At 42.8% G+C, this 17,502-nt stretch overlaps 1 long non-coding RNA gene across 1 annotated transcript in view; it reads right to left on the bottom strand.

Moving 5' to 3' along the window:
• Window positions 1-17,502, bottom strand: part of LOC127481812 (uncharacterized) — a 59,660-nt gene that overhangs the window by 14,574 nt on the left and 27,584 nt on the right. Inside the window, exon 2 of the long non-coding RNA XR_007908328.1 lies at window positions 12,145-12,284. This is a non-coding gene — a long non-coding RNA (uncharacterized LOC127481812). The remainder of the gene's footprint in view (window positions 1-12,144; window positions 12,285-17,502) is intronic.

Here is a 17,502-nt window from a genome sequence, read left to right as displayed (position 1 = left end):
TAAGCCATCAGTAGGGCCTGGGCAAGCTGTATTTTCATACAGCTGTAATCATGCTACTGCTGTTTCCCATTTGGTAATTGCTTGTTGCTAGCAAAGAGTAGAACTTAAAGGCATGTCCATCCTGTGGGGAGCCGAGATGGGGTTTTGCAATTTAGACCTCTCTCTCTCTAGCAGAAATATTGTCAGTGATGAGGAGTCTGGGCCTGATGGTAGATCACCATTCAGGTCATCCCTGGATTCCTTGAGACAGCTTCCTCTTTCCTTTAGTTTTCTCAACTGTAATTTTTTTCTCACAGAGACACAGATGTAAGAATGTAGTCCTTGGGACTGTCCCTTTGCCAGGTTACTCTGGCACTGTACTTCTTACTAAAACTGTCAGTACATAACATAAAGTGACTATACAATAACTCCTGCAACAAATGAGTCAGTTTGGTCACTGGCACTGCCCTCACAAGACGATTGGAGAGATGGGAGATTGCAGCCTCCCCACAGGAGATCTTGCAAATTGCCATAATTGTGTATAAATAGAAAGAAATGCAGAGGCAACTGTCAGCCAAGGTCCTGCTGACTCAGTGCCACCTTGTGTTTTCACCAGGAAGCACAGAAGCACAAGGAAGACTGTCAGTGAGGGGCAGAGAGGGAGTCTGAGTAAGAACTCAGCCTACTTTAATCTGTGGTATTATGGATTCACTCAGAGCAGCCACTGAGCAAACCCATAAGCTGTTCTCCTGCAGGAATGCCATGGCTCTAAGCCATCCAAGCCTTCCTGAAGGAGAGCTGGCATTACTGGGGCAGAATGAGGCACAGAAGAGTACAAGTTTTTTGCCCTGCATCACAGCCAGTCAGTGGAGAGCTTTGAAGCAGGGCTTTGATTTTATAACGGTGACCTACAAAGTCTAACCTCTATTCCAGACTCCTTTGAGACAGAACTATGTGGGCAGCATTAGTAAATGTCATTATACAAACTTGCAGGATGCTACAGGGAGGAGAGCAAGCTTATCCATGTTCCTCCTTCCTTCCTTTCTCCTTAGTGGTTGCCTTTGCAGAGGAGTAGCCCAGGAGGGCCATAACACTGTCACTCCTGGGGAGCCCTGCTGTGAGTGACTGGATCCCTTGTTTGTGCACTGTGCTCCCACTGAGGTAGGAACACACCAACTCAAACAAGAGAGACAGAACTGTACCCATCTCTGCTCTTGTCTTCCCTGAAGAGAGGAGGCTTGTGCAGTCTGACAGCACTGCAGCTCCAGAGGATGCCCGAGGGTGCTGGGGGCACCCCTGCAACTCACAGCTGGGGGCAAACTCTGCAGGAGGGAGCACTGATGGGAGGCTGTTGGCCCCAGCAGCCTCCCGCCACTCCTGAGGTCTTCCTAAATCACAAAGAAAAAGAATCATAGAATCACAGAATCAGCCATGTTGGAAAAGACCTCTGAGATCATCAAGTCCAACCCTTGATCCACGACCGCTGTGGTTCCCAGCCCATGGCACTGGTGCCACATCCAGTCTCATCTTAAAAACCTCCAGGGACAGAGAACCCACCACTTCCCTGGGCAGCCCATTCCAATGGCTGATCACCCTCTCTGGAAAGAATTTCTTCCTAATATCCAACCTAAACCTCCCCTGGCACAGCTTAAGCCCATGCCCTCTTGTCTTACTGAAAGTTGCCAGGGAGAAGAGACCAACCCCACCTGGCTACAACTGGGTGTCAGCTTTGATTTCAGTTCTCCTGTAATTCTTTTAAAAATCATGAGTGGTTTCCATTTCAGCATTGAAATGTCTCCTTGGGTTAACTTTGCCTCTTCTGATGAGAATGATCTGATGACTTTGTCTGGGACTGTTCAGTGCAGGAATCTGTGACTCCTGCCCACCCTCCACAGGCCTGGCCTGCACCATCCCATTGCTGGGCCTGCCTTGATCTCCCTGTGGCTCTGCCAAGGTCCTGCACTCAGTATCCTAATCCAAAACTGCTCCTGCTCCTCCAGTCCTGCAGATCTACACCCAGCTTTGCCCATACTTCTCCCTCAAAAGCAAATGCAAGTTTGCTGTTAATGAGTAAAAAGCCTCCATATTAATTACCTCAGGTTCTAAGACCACTTTCATTATCCGATAGTTTAATTTTACAAGTAAGTAGATATAGAGACAGCTGTAGAGATATAGATACATAAATATGGTTCCTTGTTTCACAGGAAACACTGTTCTATAGCATTTTTTTTCAGCCTAACCATAGCAGAGAGCATTAACAGAAACCCTCACTTTTCCACTTAGTACACATAAGTACACAGAACCAAATCTCTCCCTGGAGTAAACTTGCTGAAGTCAAACAGGGCTTACATCAGAGATGAATTTGGCACTCTGTTCTTACTGAGCTCTACAGCAGAAATTCAAACATAGGCATATTTCCACTGAACATGCTGAAAGCATGAGGTCACGATCAGGAGAGAAGTCAAAACTCTGCTGCCATTTCATGATTATTTGGATCAGCCCATTTGTCTGACATGCCCTTACCCATGTCCTCTCTTTAAGAGAATGGAGAACATTAGGAATTCTCTGCAGGGGTAGATGGGGACACATCTTTTTCACTGTAAGGAAATGCATCTGTTCGCACAAGAAATTTGAGAAATGAAGGATAAAACACAGTCTGCATGAGAAAGGCACCCCAGATCACTGTTTTCCACAAGCAGAGGCCATGTTTCCAGAAGTTAAAGCCCAGCTTAAGGAAACTGTGCACAACCTTAAGACTCACCCAGGCCCAAGTCACCAGTGGGATGAATTCCTTTACTACAGTAAATTGCCAGTACATGTTGGCTTAAGCCAAACTCCCAGAGAGAAACCTTGTCTCTACTGAAGCCAGTGGAAGCTTTGGTATTATTTCCAGTTGTCCTAGAATTTCATGTCTCCCACCTGGTCTCTGTTCTTCACTGTTATTTGCTGTCAAGGCACACAGGATGGGAAGCTTTCCACTGGATAATATATTGCTTGCAGGTAAGCTGAACCCATGGGAGCAGAGCCTTGTAACTGCAAAAGGAACATGAGGACATCAATAAAACATGTCTGATCCTGTTCTTCTAATATTAATCTGAAATCAACAAGTTTGAAACCAGTGAAATGGATCTGAACACTCTGGATTTTCTTACATACTCTCTTTTATAGGGTGTTTTCTTATTACAGATGCTAAAAGTGAACCTTTCTGCTATGAAACACTGATTTCACAGATAACTTTCTGTCCATGGGATGTGAGAAGCTCGTTATAATCACCTGAAAAGATTTCTCTTCTGAGTTTTGATTGCTCTTGATAATTTCATTTAGTCAGCGCTAGTTCATTAATTTACCAAATACATATATTTTAAAATTGCATTTCATCAAGTTTTCTATTTTGTCAAGCTGCAAAACAAATTCCTAAGAGAATCAATCTGCCAAATGGCTGGAGATGGAGTGTAAACCCATTTAAGCCAGGATCCATGTGACCTCAACTCAACTTTTCCAAATGGCAGAATGGTCTGTCTGCAATATGCCAGCAATCTCCATCTAGATCTTCCCAGAAAAGGGTCCATATCAGAGGAAGGCACTGACCAGACCTTTAAAATACACCCATCAGTTCACCCCTACAGCAGATAGCTCTAGTTCAGGAGCAAGTCACGTTGGAAGGAGAGATGGTGATTGGGAAGTGTCTCCTGATCCTGTCCATGATGCACAAGTTCTGTCACTTAATAAAGAACCTCATTCCCCAGAACCCTTCAAGCCAGGACCTTTCACCCACAGTGAATCAATTTTTAAAGTTGAAAGCCCAACTTTGAGATGGAAAGGGAGAGTTTAAAACACTATTTCATTCTTTCAAGCTGTGCTACAAATGGCCAACACCTAGGGGGGAAGCATTAACTCCTGGGACCAGTGAAAAGAAATATAAATCACATGGGGAAGCATCTTGGCCTAGCGGCTACTAACCCATTGGAGATAAATCTAGGAAAAAATCTTCCTGGAGTTCTGCAGATTTAATTTTAAGAGAGAAGAAAAAGGGGAAAGTAGTTTATTTACTGGTTTTAGTTCAAATTTGGCAACAAATATCAGTCAGTGTTATGCCATCTATACAATGCACCTTTTCCTACACCAATAAGCCACGGGAAAAAAAAAAAATCATATCTCTTATGTTAAGCTGTAAAGCTGTTACAGAATTTTGACATTTCAGTAGCAACCTTGTATTGTCTGGGTTTGCATTCACACCTCCTAAGGGTATGAGCTGAGCAAAGTTAGAGGAGATAGAGTATGCAGATAAACTGTAGAGCAGAGGGCACCCAGGACCACGCCGGGGAGAAAAGGCAGAAGCGTCTGGGCCCAGTAGCTTAAATTCCCTTTCAGAGCCCACAATATAATCCAGGATTCAAGAGTCTCACTATCTCTCCTTGTTAGCAAGCATCTGTAAAACCCAGATGCAAAATGCTTGCCTCATTCCCCTCTGTGTGCTGACCTACAAGGAAGATAACTATGTACTTCTTCTATCAGTTACTCCCACAGCCGGGGTAGCACAGGCCTGTACAACACGTATAAATGTTCCCACGTTACTGATGAATCACCCAGGAATGAATCTGAACTCACATGATGGAATTTCTGTAGTTTCCATTTGCTTATTTTTTCAAACCCATGCACGGACACATACATAAGAGAAGCAAGGCACTGAAAAAAATGCTGATACTGGTAAGTCATGTATTTAGGAGATAGGAAATAGCAGGTACAAATTTAACATGAAGACCTAGTAAATCCAGTTCCTTTGAACATATTTCTGGTGATCTGGTTCTTTCTTATCCTATCACATGCTATTTGCTGACTGAAGACTGACATATTGCACAAGGCAGACCTATTCTTCAGCAGAACAGGAGGCTGTACTGAAAGAGGATGTTGTCTTTAGGATTTCTGCTCATTTATTGCCAGGATGGTAAAGTGTACAGTAAATGAGGCAAGGAACTGAGAGGAAAGAAGAGGTGGGTCTCAAGATTAATGTAGCTGAATGTCTAGAGGGATGGATTTTCTCCTGCCTGCTAGTATAAATGTCATTTGTACAAATGTCTTGGTTTAAGCAAGACACTTAAGCCAAGTACCATGAAAGGTCACTCACTGAGGATGCCCTGTTGTCTTGATTCTTGATTGGAGGCCTGGGCTGTGATTTATAGGACATCTTCAACATACCAGTCTACAACACAGGAAGATGGGAGCTGTTTTATGAAGTCCTTCAAAACTCCCTACTGCAATGTCTCTGCCTCAGTTTCCCAAACAGGAGCCCAATCCAATAGTACACCCTCATCAGCCAGAGATGTGGCTCTAAGTTAGTTAATGCCTGTACACCAGCCAGCCATTATAGTGATGTGTGCCACACAAAAAACCTGGGAGAAAATTAATCATTTTTTCTCCAGAGTAGGGTTTGAATTGTGTCCAGTAAATAAAGCCTGGAGCCATACACCAGACAATGAGGAGGAAATAAAATATTGACTAGCTGCTTATTCATAAAGCTCCATCTATTCCGTGCACCGTCCTGAGACAGAACTGCTGAGTAAAAAGCAGTATGAGGAGATGCAGTTGAAGATCGTATTGCATGCCCAGGAGAAGACTCAAGCCTGTGTGTGCTAACTTTGCATTTGACATTGCCTAAGACTCAAAGCCTACTTTGCAGTTTTTAAGATGTTCATAGAAGAGTATGTCCCTACATGCAGGAGTGTTTCTGTGTTCCCCTGAGCAGGATCATATTCCGAATTGGGTCCCTAATTCCTTTAGGTTTCAGTGGTATTGAAATCTGTTAGCAGTAGTAAACTGTTGAAACAATGGTGAGAGGCAAACTGATAACTCTGAAACCACAGGTGGCTCCTGCAGTCAGGGAAAAATACCCTTTCTCCTGAATTCTTGGCTAGATCTGCTGACAAGGCAGATAAATGCCTCTGAGGGTTATCTGTGCCTCTTTGCCTCTGTCCTCTCCTCGACAGGGATACGTGTGTTTTTCATGGGAGCACTGTCTGTGCCAGAGAGTTAGAAACCCAAGAGCAAAGGTTTCAGCTAACCAACTGTGTAATCTGAAGGACAAGAGGTCAGGGTCTCAAAAGGGAATAGAGAACAACCCTGAGCATCTCTGGGGAAAGCAATGGCAAGACCTGCACTCCATTTCTGTGCTCCTGACTTTAATGAGCTTTGCCAGCCTTTGTGCTTCCACTCTGCTGCCCCTTGGACATAGACAAAGGAGTACAGTTAAAGGAATTTACCTGCGGCCTCTATCAGAGAAGCAGGCAAACAAAAACTACAACCTCGAAACAGAGAGAGGAAGAAACAATTGGTTGTCAGCTTCTAATCAATAAATTCTCCTTGGACTGTTTCTAGTTCACCTGAGGCTGATCAATATCCATTGGGGAACCTTCCAGTGGGACCAACTTTTAATTTATCTCCCAATTTCCTCTCCAGAGCCTGGGCATCAGATCTAATTACTGTGCCTGTTTACCCGGTTTGCTTTTCTCACCAGGAGGATATTATGCTTCTTGATGGGGAAACGAAGATGTTACAGTGCAAAAGAAGTGCTCAGGGCAAGAGCCCTGGGTGCCACGTGCAGACAGACATTCCTGGCCTTCCCAAGTAAAGGTGAGGGTGCCAGAGGAGAGCCAGAGAAAATTAGTCACTGGAGAGATGACACCAAGCACGAGGAGACAAATGTGATCAGACACTAAGGCAGTATGGAAAGACAGAGAGGGAACTAGGGCAGGGAATTCAGTTCTTGGGACTGGTAGACTCCAAGACAAGAATATAAATAAGAATGAATCATATTAAATATTAGTCTTATAATGAATCTACCAGTTGTTCCTCAAGAGTTTTATCTTGAGTTGTTAAAAGTGACTAAGCCACTGAAATTCTAGGGTGGTTGAGTACCTAATCCACTTAGTTTCCTTTGAAAATCCTGGCTACAGATTTTTACTCCATGTCCCCAGGAAATGTATAATAGAGACACTTTCCCTGTGAACACTCCAGGGAGGGACTAACCCATGGAAGTGGAATGGAGAAATGAATAGCTGCCCAGCTTCCATGTTCCTGGCAGTGATTATTCACAATGTAGTGGGATGCACTCACTGGTGCTTTAGAAATGCCTGTGGCTACTGGTTATGGCACTTGGACAAATCTGGAATGCACTGTTTTCTAGCAGAGGTAACTTTGTTGGGTTTGGGGTTTTTTTGGGGAGGGTTTTTTTGTTGTTTTGTTTTTTTTTTTCTTTTGTACAGCCAAACTGAAGCCCTTATCAGAAGGCTGAAACTGCCCAGACATCAGATTTACAGGAATGCTTCACCTTGCCCTCCTTACTTGGAGATTCCCCAACCAGGAAATCAGAAAAGATGGATTATAGACTTGGCAGCAGGAGGATGGGAAAACAAAGCAGTGCTACAGAGGGCCTCAGGTACATGAGTGCTTTAGCCCTAGTAATGCCAAGGGCCTCCTATTCACAACTCTATAACCCTTCACATAAACTGCTGAGTCAGCACTTTTCCAAAGTGTCAGTGGCAGCATTTTCCCTCTATTGTTCCCATGCTGCTATTCTCTCTCTTTTTTTTTTTTCTTCAATGCTCTCATGCTGTTACTCTTGGAGTTTTGCTCTCATGGCCTTGCACCCACTATGAGAGTCTGGGACCTCACTTCTACCCTTCCTGGCTGGCGCCCAGAGAGAGGAAGTTTTCCCTTTCCCTCTATCTCTCTCTCTGTTTTTTATTCACTCCTAAAGTAGATTTGCTGGAGCTGATGTATGTGCTCAGCCACAGACTCTGCTCAGAAACCACTGTGTGTGTAAACCTGTCTTTGTGCAACACTTTGTGCAACAACAGCCGTGACTGAGGTGCAACTGTGATCAAGGATGGTGGTTCCTGTGTCAACACTCACCAGAAAAGCAAAGAGCACCTACCAAGGGCAGTGTTCTGTTTGAGAAAGCTCTAAATAATACCAGTTAGTGAGTAATGTGGGGTTTGAGTACTAACTTAAGCCTGTTTATGGAGACCATGGCACTAGCAAGAAAGGAAACACAATGAAACAAAAAATCAAACAGAAAGACTCGTGCCTTCTTTCATGTGAATTTAATTTGGTAAAGAGCTGAAAGCCCTCTGGGGAAAAGCACTCTTTTGCCTGTGTCTTCATAATCATGGGTATGTTGGCACAATTGCTCTTGCATGATGTTTTCCAACAGTTCCTGCAGCCCAAGGTGCAAGAAAAAACACACTTTTGTCCTTCTGGGCCTGGAAGTAAAGAAACTCATAGTCTCAGGAGAATATAGAAAATAAGGATGCAGATGGTGAGGATCAGACAAAGCAATAAACAGATTAAACACCAGGCAGACTGAAGCTCACCTGACAAACAGCAGCCTAAAAGAGCTGGGGATGTGAAAGACAAGAGGTTCATTTTTGGGTGGGAGAGTCAGAGATCTCTTGAGAGGGGGAATATTTGGTGGTGTGGCTAAATGGCAGGTGCTGCAGAACAGAGCTGCTTGTCCCATGAGTGATGGAATCCAGATGACAACCCAGAAAGGGTTGAAAACTTACAATATCCACTATAGTTTGCAGCATTTTCTATCTTCCTGATCCCATAACTTTTGCCACTCTGTGTCTATGTGTATGAGTTAGAGATGATGTCAAAAACAGAAAAAACAAGAAAGGGAGAGAGGTATGATTATCTGGCTGGAAGTGAAAAACAGCATGGAGACTCCTCATGGATCTCTGTGCACTGTCAATAGCAGAAGAAACTATCCTTGGAATTAGTATCACTGTTCAGCTTACTGTGAAATGCTGCTTTATATCTCTGCATAAAAATGTGGAGCAAGGAAAAGAGGAGAGTTCAGACCCTGGCAGAGAGGATTAGAGGTACTGTTCAAAACAAATAATTCATACTTGTTTAAAAATAACAGCCAAGTTTGCTCAGCACTTGTAAGTCACCTGAATAACTCATTTCAGTAAATATGATTTTAGATTTCTACAGCATCTTTCAAGAATCTGAAAGAATTCAATAAGCACCAATTAAGACTCACATCCTGTCCTGTGACACAGGCAAGTACTGTTATTCCTAATTTATAAACTGGATTTGATGGTTTTCCAAAGCGTTGCTGGGGACACAGAAAAGCATTCTGCCCCATTTTAACAAAAAACTCCACAAGCCACCCAACTTCTCAAGAAGTGAAGCAGTTTGGCCAAATTTATGCAGCTAAGCTATGACATACAACACAGGATGCAAAACTGCCTGACTCTCCTACCTACTCCTCTGGTTTCAGAACAGTCCCTCCTCCTAATGTGAGGGCAGGGGAGGAAATGGAATTTTCCTCCCACGGGGAATTTCAAAATAATTCTTCATTTCAAACTTGAATGAAAAGTCAAAATTCTGTGGAAAAGTATAAATGTTAAGATCTAGACATTTTATATCAAAACAGGATGATCCAACATGTCATTCTGTTACGGCATTTTTAATTTTGGATCAACATATTGAAAAAAAAACCAAGTAATTTTATGTTGAAATGTCAACCCCAAACAAAATATTTTGTTATGCTTCTCCCAGTTGGAAAACCTTTTTTTTTTTTTTTTTTTTGTCAGAAATGACATTTTATCCTTGCAAATTTCAGTTTAGGTGAAATCATGTTGTCTGATGGGAAAACATTTCTGTGACAAAAATGTTAATCAGCTCTGAAGTGACTATGTTTTCTGTCAAGAAAAGGAAGACAAAAACTGCTGACTTTAGAATTCTGAGGAGCTGAAGTGTTCTGAACAAAAAAGATCTGGGAGGCCTCTGAACTGGACTGAAGTGCTGATTGGGAAGAACAAGTGAATTGTCTTAAAAAGGATGTTCTGAATGGAGCAGAATCAAATAGCTAGATAAGTGAAGGAAGAAGTGAAGTGTCTTTTTCGAAGCTATACAGAAGTCACTTTTCTTATGCCCTGGAAGCCAAGGTGGGTTGTATAACTAGGTAATGTATGCACTGGGAGGGCTACCAAAATTGTTTCTTGGCTCAGAGAAATATGGCCTCTCTTTGCAATAGACATTTATGACAAAACACATCCAAAGTAAATCTCCTAACTCCTCGTGGTGTGGGACCAGCAGCTATGCTTCATGTTTTGCAGCATACAGGTTTATACCTGTTATGTATGGGTTATATACGACATAGTTCTTACTCAATGCAACTTGAATTTGTAATAATCCAGGTTTACAGGTTATTTGTTACCTAGAGGATTGCAAACAGTAATAAGTGGTCGTAGCTTTAATCATTCACTACCCTGGAACATCCCTTCAGGTAACTTTCAGCTGCTGCTGGCTTCTTATTTATTTGGCTGGCTACATAACTTCAACATGCCCCTTTATCACCTGTGGTCTTCTCAACTGGGAATTGCTTGCTGCAAATTTGGACTCTATTGATCACCTGGCCTGCAGCTCACCAAGAAACACGGAACAGCATCGGTTCTGCTCCATGACCTGGCAGACCCCTGCTTCTGGAAACCTTTCGTTGTTGAAAATCATTATGGCATTTTATGTTGACCTCTCCATTTCTACACCTTAATTGTTTTGAATATACAGGTATATGATGTTACTTGGTTTTCCCTTGCCTTATCTTTTGCAGACACGAAAATGCAAACGCAGTTGACGAGTGAAGCACAGCTTTTCTTTGCATGGTGAAGTTGCTTGGTCTCTGTCAAATTGTTCTCCTCTACAGAATCTATAATGCTGCTTTTATTTGTTGTTTCAGTCAATCTATTCGGTCCTCAGCTAAGGCAAAGTGCAGTAATACACTTACATAAAAAAGTAAGTTCAGATGCTCTTACTGTCAGGTAATTCTCTGACTTCGTGTCCCCTCCCTGGCCATGAGAGTCCAGGACAACAATTCACTGGCCACTGAGGATAATTCCCAATGTTGCCCAGAACCAGAAAAAACTCACTTTCATATATTTCTCTTTAACAAGTATCACCTTAAATGTGGTTAGGTTGTTTGCCCCTGCTCCTTATACAGCTGTTCCCTAACTCTTCCCTCAAAATCTTTGCACTTCCAGCTTAAAAGTATCCATAGCAAGGTCACCCCATTTCTTCTGGTGTTTCCATACCTTGTCTCTCACAAGTATACACCATCATGTATTTAAAACAGCTTTTCTATCTTCTTTACTATTATTATCACAGAAGCATCTAGAGATTCAAATAATACCAGTGATCCTCTGGGCTAGGAATAATCTCTTTTCTGAAAGGTTTACAGTCTAAACAGGCAAGACAATGAGTGACAGTGCAGGGAAGCAGAAGGTCAAGTAAACAATATAACAGATCAATAGCAGTGCCAGGAATCCCTAGTTTTCCAGCAGGTCCCCAGCACCCACTGCATTTACCCTGCTTCCAAATGTAAACAAATTCCTGTCTGCAGTGTCTCAGCTTGCCCCCCACAAAGCACACAAAGATGTGTGGGTTTAGGTGTCAATCACATCCACTCTCTTGTCCACACAAACAAAACCTGTGCTTTGGCTTCAACACACAAAAGCTGCCCAGCAGTTTTCAAGGGCTACCTGGGCTTGAAGCAGAATTAGGGCTGGCTCTGCATCCCATTGCCAACACGTGTCATTACCAGTATCACCACTAAGATCAATGGGGCTCCTGTGGTCTCATTGATATGCAGCCAACTCACTCACAGAAATATCCTTCCACCTCTCTGGTTCATGGAGAGACTTTTACTGGGTGAACAAATGTATTTTTGCTGTCATAAAATGAATCACAAACTTCTTTTTTATTAATAAAAGCCACGCTACTTCGATGCCCTGAAAATTTCGGCACTTCCGTACTTGCACATTCCTCTTCTGGAGACACGTACAAATATAAAACCCCTCAAGTGGAAATGTATTCAGTCAGGTAGAGACAAGCAATTTTGATTTGTCACACAATACTGAGATTTTGTGGAGGCTGTGAAATCCTGGCAAGCAGCTGCAGCTGATTTCTGCCCTCCAGGCCTGGGGCCAGGGGTGCTTTCTGCCTGACATGCATCCACCTCTCCTTTTATCCGTGTGGAAGGAGATTCCCTCTCTATCTCCTTACCATTCACCCAGATCATTCTAGCAAGCCTGGTGAAGCAGGTGTGAGTGAGAGCTTGCTCCTTGAACACTGCCCAAAGAAAACTGAGAGCTGGGCACTTACCCACACCAGCACAGGCTTAATGTATCCCTTCGCTGGGGTCTGTCTTGCTTGTTAACGTCAAGGAAATGCACGTCTTGAACTCGTCCTTCAGATCTCCTCTGCTGCTTCCCACTCTTTGTTTCCTCCCCCGTGCCTTTTAACTGGAAAAAAAAAAAAAAGTGTATAATTTTAAGGGCCTATCCACTGGCAAAATGGTTGGTTCAATGGGGAGAATACACGTCCCTGTGCAGAGGCACAGATCCTGTTATAGGTGACAGCAGATAACCCCACAGAAGGGTTTTCATTCTAAGCCTCTATTTTGTTTGCTTAACAATTTAATATAATTTTTGCTTAGTGAAGGCTTGTCTCCAAGATAAATAGTTTTCAAAAGATTAATAAATACATAGTTAATTTTTTTTTTAAATTTTATCTGTGTCTTCTGAGTGATAACAGGATTCGATTGGTTTGGGGAAGAAAAAAAAAAGTCGAACAAGCAATTTAAAAATTATTGTTATTTTTTAAATTTCTGAGCTTTCATTTGACAGCTGTGCTAAAATGGGAATACAGAGCTGGGCCAGCCCTGAGGGACCCTGAATTCCTCTCTGGCAGTATTATAAATGACTGCTTTGGACTTAAAAAAAAATGAGAAATCCTTTAAATGAAGTCACTCTCAGCAGTCACCAAGTTTAATCTCTAATTTTTTGCCACAGATCAGAATGTCAACAGGCCACACCTATCAAGGCTAGTCGTGATCTAGCAAATCCTTTTGGCACATGCATAGTCTGAACAAGGACTGCAATAGGAAACCTGGTTTCTTAGTGGAAAATTTAGCAAGTTATTACCCTGCTCTAATGCCATTTCATATTCATTATCTACCAGTAAGAGGAAATCAAGAAGTCTCTTCAGAAGCACAAGAAAATAAGAAATTAAATAGGGGATTGTCTCTCTTGGAGAAGAGTTTTCCAGTGGTGTCAGCCCAATAGTGCTGTTACAGCATTTTTGCTCTTTTCTTACATCACACCTCTCCCAAACTGCAAGCAACACAGTAGGTAGGAAATGTCATTATAAGATACACATTAGAAAATTATCAAGAATGCACAGCTGAACATGTCACCTAGTCCAGTCTAGTGGAGTAATTGATATGAAAAGTATTAAAAGTATTTGCCATCCTTACTCAGATCACATACTATCCCATTCTGTGAGAAACCCCAAGAGGAATTTATAGGATTATTCAGTGAGTAAGGTACTATTCATGGTGAGTAAAGGTGGCAGAATCAACTTGCTACTGATTACAAGCTGCTTTTCCTCACTTACACTGCTGTAAATTTAAATTAACTCCACTCAATCAATGGCGAATAATTGATATAAAATCAGAGTAAGAGGAGAATTAGTCTATAAGTATGTCTAGAATGAATAAACAGTGAAAATTTGCCAGCATATATAACTCCCCCTTGAAGCTTTGCTGCAAGGTTACTTTTATAACTGATTGTTTCATTCTCAGAAGTGCTGTGCTGCTTCTTGAAAAGAAAAATATATTGAGCTTCTGCATGCTAAAATACGCCGTGGCTTCCGAGGCCTCGTGTTTTCTTGGGTGGTATGAAGATCCCACTGAGGCTGTGGGCACATCCTCACTAGCCAGGGCAAATGGGTCTTCTGGTAGCCTGTCAGGTATCCTGGTGTGCCCCCCAGGCTTTGTGGCTGGGTCTTGGATTTCCGCTGGAGAAAGCTGGACTAGCAGCGGATTTAAACATCACCTCTCTTCCTGTCAGCCTGTTCAGCAGGCTGAGAGAGCAATCCCTGTCTGCACCTCACGTGTTCCAGGTAACACTGAGGCCCTGTCAGGGCCACATTGCCTCTGCCTTCAGCTGGGAGGCTTCTGCTCCTTCCTCTCTTCCCTCTGCTTCATACATTTTTTTCAGGAAGAGCTATCCTTAACTATATTTGTATAGCAATTCCCCCAGCAGGCTTTGGATCCGGTCAGTGCCTCTAATTACTACCACAAATGTATTACTATTTAATCTGCAGAGACCTCATGATCCCTTTTGGGTGGCATATTTTTAACACCCATGACTATTGCCTGGATATGGTTTAATTTTAGCTCCACATCAGATTCAGAGAATGATAAAATTGCCTCCCTCCCTCTGTGATGCTGACCCACCCCCTGTCCCCACCTTAACTCCTGCCATTGCTTTCTCTGTCCCACTTTCCTGTCCCCTCCCATCCCCAAGCAGTGGCTTGAGGAGGGTGCTGTCACCTCTGGAACTTGCAGATTAAAAGGCAAAAAATTGACAATAAACTGCCAATGGCTCATTTACTGTTGACGGTGAGTCAATCAAAATCTTGCTTTCCCACTGCTTCCTGGCTTTCCCATCTGTGTGAATTCATGACCCGATTTCTGATGTGTTCCACACTGTTACTTTTTTCCCCTCAGAGTTTAATTGCTTCTGTTTCACATTTGGGTGCTGAAAAATTGACAGAAGCTGCACAATTCCCTGCAGCAATGGATCCTATTTGTATTGCTGTAAACTACGTTTTGCAGTGATATGATTAGTAATAAAAGGGAGAAAATTAAACAGAAATTAGCATCTCTTTGTATAAAATCTGGCTACCAGCCAAGTTTTACTCTAAGGGTCACGAGAAATGTTAACATTGTTAGAGTCCCACCACACCATAAGGAGAATCTCAAGTGTGAGGGAGCTCTGGAAAGGGCTGTGAGGAGCTGTGACTCCACAGTGCCCGGAGAGAGCTGCCCCTGCACTGCTGGAGTGCTCCAGCACAGGAGGGACCAGGTTCCTCATCTCTGGCCACCCTTAGGACAGGGCACAGAGACTCCAGCCAAGCACACTCAGAACATGCTGCTACAAATTTAGAGAGGAGATTGTGGCAACAAGTTTTTGTGCTGTGAACATCTAAGGGTGTCGGCACGGTGAATATCTTTTAAAAGACCAAGCAGTATGGCTAAAAAAAAAAAAAAAAAGAAAGCTTTTGGGCACATAAGCCCATCTTGAATGACATTTCAACTCTCTTTCCTTCTCATAGGGTTTGAAATTGAACCATTTCTTCTTTGTCAGGAGAGTGCCTATAACATTTTCATCAATATTTTCCTACCATTTTTTTTGTCTTGAAAACACATCTGACCTTTTATTTGCTGAATACTACACATCCAGTAAATAAAAACTGATACATAAAATGATCACGTTTTGTTTACTAAAACATTCAGAGTGCACAGACTACTTAATAACCATTTTGATATTATTTTCATAAGTATTTTAATTTTTACAAAGTTAGCTGGAATTACATGAAAAGATTCATAAGATATATGAAGCCAAATAAACCTTGAGGGACTGATGTTTTGTAGAAGGCTTTTAATTTTTTATAAGTAGTTGTTTTGCCTGAGAAACCTTTGCACAATGGGCTCTTGGCTCACTTTACTCAGATAAACTCATTGCAAGAGCAATTGTCAGAGCTTGACTCAGCCTTACCACAGCCAGGACGGACTGATGGACACTTTCAATCCTCATGAGGTCACTGCAAAGTGCTGCACTCTCTGCTGAGATACCTTCCAGGACTGGAGGAGAGCAGGGCCTATGAAACTCAGCTCTCCAACCCTTCCAATGTCATTAGGCTTTCCCAGATAGGTGAGGAGGTTTGTGAGCAGAGCAAATGCCCATTTCTGTCTGCAGTCCAAAGTTTATTTTGTCAGGAAGCAGACCATCATGTGTAGCTGGATAATAGGCAGCATGGCAAGATCTGAGAGCAAGACCTGCTGCTCTCAGCCAGGTGGTACCAGAATTGGCACCTTGAGTGAGGGTTATATGGCCAAGCCAGACAAAAGCTGCTTAGAGCACTGGAATGGCTGTTTTATGGCTCTGATCAGTTTATAAGAAACACTATTGTCCAGAATCCCTCTGCTAATAAAGTGCAATGTGATGCTAATGCACTGCCTGCTTCTCTCCAGCAGCTGCTCCCAGAGGGGAAGAAGAAATAGATTTATTCTGCCACCCACAGCACATCCCAGCAGGAAGTTTGGATACTCTTATCGTCCTATCAGCCTTTTTTAGCTCTCTTTGCAGAAGGTAATTGCTGTGTCATGATGTTTGTGTATGGCTGTATGACTGTGCACATGTCTGCATGTGTCTGAGGCAGGCAGAGGCACTCATGTGCAAAGAACTGCTGCATGTCATGACAGTGTCACATTTTTGCTCTGCTGAGAGCAGATTTGCTCCTCCCTGTTTCAGCCACAAGGCTGTTCATACCTGGAGTTATACAGCACTTCAGCACCCAATAGCATAACACATCTCTCCAACATCCTGAATCCAGTTTCACCCACAAATGCAGAGGTGGAAATCCTCAGTTACCTTCAACAGATGGGATCTGAGCTGTCTGTGCAGACTTTCTTTTTCCCTCCAGAAAAGAAGCAATGTTTTCTACACTGACCCAGTTAGAGATGGATGAGATGGGAATGGGATGAAGAGACTTGTACTGTTTGGCAGCAAATGAGCACAGGCCAGCATGACTCTGCAAGTATTGATACCTGACTTATGATTCCAAGGCATGTATGTAAAGAACTGACAGTATCACTCCAGTTACTAAGAGACACATCTTTCCATTATACTTACATTAATTGCTCAGAAAAACACAGTGAAGTCAGGTTCTGTACAGGAAAATTAGTCTGTTGGCAAATTATCTGCCCTTTGGTTCCAATCGGTTTTAAATCAGAGGTTCTGGTTTCATTCTCCTCAGATGATGACCTTGCCAGGGAATATCACTGTGAATACACCAGAAGCATCTCCCTAATCCTGCAAGCTTCTCCAGAGGCTTAGCTGTGGTGGTGCAGCATTTTCTATTCTATTCTATTCTCCTTCCTATTCTGTTCTGATGCACAGGTAAGTGGACAGTGCAGGTCTGAGCTCTCAAGGGCTGCAGTGGCACTGCATTCAGCCCCCACCCAGCTGGGAGGAGGTGATGTCACCTTTCCAAAGGATCAGTGTCAGACTGGCAGCTTCTGTAAAAATTTTGGAAACTTGGTTTGTTTTAATTGAAGGGTGAGATCCTGGAAGCTCCTCATTCACGTGCCCAGAAACTCCACTTGGGCTTTAATGCCCTACCAGGGGTGCATATTCTTAACTCTGGAAACAGTGCAGTCCACAGAGAAGAGACTTTTCTGAGGAAAATGGAAAGCTGCTAGTAAAATTCACAGGTATTATCAAAGATTCCCTTTGTGAATTTGGGCAAGCAACTTCATCTACTCTGTGCTTATTTCCCTGCTTTTGAAATGGAGGTGATACTTCACCAGGCTCTTTTAAAGGTAACATTCACAAATGACTGATGTGCTCAATAAAACATGATTGAGCTGCAGAAAACTGACTGAGGACCCAG

Source organism: Manacus candei, unplaced genomic scaffold (assembly GCF_025592945.1).
Source record: "Manacus candei isolate 608988 ecotype Guabito, Panama unplaced genomic scaffold, ASM2559294v1 h1tg000082l, whole genome shotgun sequence".
NCBI classification, from domain to species: Eukaryota; Metazoa; Chordata; class Aves; order Passeriformes; family Pipridae; genus Manacus; species Manacus candei.
Note: the sequence above shows the minus strand (reverse complement) of the source record. Positions and strands in the feature narration are given on the sequence as shown.